Here is a 2,500-nt window from a genome sequence, read left to right as displayed (position 1 = left end):
TGGTTAGTTTAGGTCGGTGTGTAATGAAGGTGTTAGTTATATATTAGAAGTTAGAGTGTTGTTCTAGTAAGATGGATTAGAATTAATCTAGCTGAAGACACAGAAGACACTGACAAACATGACTTGATGACTTAGATATCTACTAGGACAAAGATCTATCTCAATTTGTTAAACTAGAGGCCTAGATTACTACATGGACCAACCTCTCATAGAATTATTACAAATAAAGCCAATAAGTAAATTCATAGAAACTATGGAGAAAATTAGACGGTGAGACTGTGGTATTTCTTTGCTGCTAATCTAGAAATACTGACATGATTATTTCCTAAGTAGGATATAAAGTGTCATGCAGTTGAAACAGATTATGACACTGTCTGAGTCACAAAACGCCGTTTCTCTATCTATGGTCGACAATTTCTGATAATATTTTCCAATTTGCAAACTTAGAGTCTCATAACATTTAGAGTAAAAAAATCTGATTATGAGCGAACTTTTATCAATTTTCATTTGGGGGGCCACTCTAGAATCAGTGGTTCTTAACCATTTTCAGTGCCCTTAGTACCCTTGATTATCTCAAAAAAAAAAAAAAAAAAAAAATCTCGTAACCCCATCCAATATAAGTACAATGCAAACATAAGAACAGGATTAGTGATATAACCTTTCTAAGAAATGATTAGATATATTCAATTACCGAACAAAGGTACTTTTTTATTCCATATTAGAAATGTCTTGCTAAGAAATGATTAGATATATTAAATTACTGAACAAAGGTACTTTTTTATTTCAAATTAGAAATGTCAATTAGTAGGATACGATGAATGCACATTAATCTTTCTCATGGTAAATGTAAAGTACCACTGCACTGATTATCATGTCTGGTACCCCCCTCCCCCAGGGGTAAGGTTTCGTACCCCGTGGGGGGGCACAGGTACCCCTTAGGGGTAAACACAGGTATCCCAGGTTAAGAAACACTGATCCAGATGAAGACTCGTTAGCCAAATATGAAATCCTTTCTAGCAATGTTTCTCAATCTGTCAAGATTTGTTGACCCCTTACTGCATCAACTTAACACATTCAGGGGATACCTCGATACGGGATTAAATGGGATATTGTTATTTTACACTTGTATTTAAGAGTTATTAGTAAATAGTTGTCCTTTCACAGGAATTGATGTTTATTGTTAAGGGGAAAATAGATAAACTAGACACCTCGATTAAGACACATTGTGTAATCATGATTGATTGATTGATTTGGTTTAACGTCACAAACTCCCCCCTATCGGAAGGCTAGGACGGTGCCCCTCACAGAGGGCTTTGTAGCGTGGAATTTAACGAACCATGCCCTTGGTTCAACTTCGCCGGTGGCAGGGTTCGAACCGCCATCCCCTCGACCTTTGCCGCAAGTAACGACACGCTAACTTATAAGAAAGTGAACCATCACTGGATTAACTGTAACACGTTTAATTTTCCCTCTTGCGGAATCCTTGGTAGGTTTCTAAGGCCCCCATGAGATCCACGGGGAAATACTGATTCTAGGGTAATCTACCATCTAACCTAATCTAGATAACCCAACGGTTAAGACTTAGAAATCACAAACGTGTTTTCGTGTCGCCTCTGCCTTTGGGTTTCGTTGGACAAGTGAGGCAGCAAAACGGAGACAAAGTTTCGATTTTTCTTCAGAGAGAAAAGAGTCATCAAAGCTCTTGCTCTTCACTCTCTTTTCATCACACGATCTCGTTATGGACGGAGAAGTATCCCATCAGCATGCTTTGCTATTGTAATCCTTTTACTTAGGGTTATAACGCTTTGGATGCATGAGATTGTTTGTCAGGGCGGATGAACTCACGACAACATTCGAGAACATTCTATCTTTGGACAACACGCCAGACCTGTCGACCTGAAAGGAGCAATTATTGAACCAGATCAATACAAAACGCCCTTGATTACATCTATTACTCGATGAAGATGAAATGACGTCAAAATTAAAAAAGAAATTATGAAAATTAAAAATAGATAAATATCTAATCTGATCAAAAGATAATGCTGATGAGGAGAATATATAATGAATATGGAAAAGGGATTACTGAAGATTCTGATGTAGACAACATTACTTTGGTGATCTAGTAATTTACAAAATGTGTGTTTTATACATATACTTTCAGTGCGACTTATCCTGTACTTATTATTTTATTTATTTATTCATTTATTATTTATTCGTTTTTCTATTCATTCACAAAGTTTCTATTCATTGATCTATTTATTTACCTATTTGTTTATTAATATATAACATATATGTATTCATTTATCTAATATTCATTAATCAATTATATATTTATCTATTTATCTATTCATTTATTCATCTATTAATTTATTTTGCGTTGTCTCCAACTAGACTGACAACATCTCTTAATATTTCAGGATCAAATATTTTCTTTCCTATCCTTCCACATACAAGATAACTCCAAACGAGATTATAAAGAAGTTGGAAACGTATTACATAA

At 35.0% G+C, this 2,500-nt stretch overlaps 1 protein-coding gene across 2 annotated transcripts in view; it reads right to left on the bottom strand.

Moving 5' to 3' along the window:
- The window catches only part of LOC143039617 (uncharacterized), a 349,509-nt gene that overhangs the window by 336,646 nt on the left and 10,363 nt on the right, over positions 1–2,500 (bottom strand). The gene's annotated exons all lie outside the window — the stretch shown is intronic.

The sequence above is a fragment of the Oratosquilla oratoria genome, chromosome 2 (assembly GCF_046742065.1).
Source record: "Oratosquilla oratoria isolate Oo_2021 chromosome 2, ASM4674206v1, whole genome shotgun sequence".
NCBI classification, from domain to species: domain Eukaryota; kingdom Metazoa; phylum Arthropoda; class Malacostraca; order Stomatopoda; family Squillidae; genus Oratosquilla; species Oratosquilla oratoria.
Note: the sequence above shows the minus strand (reverse complement) of the source record. Positions and strands in the feature narration are given on the sequence as shown.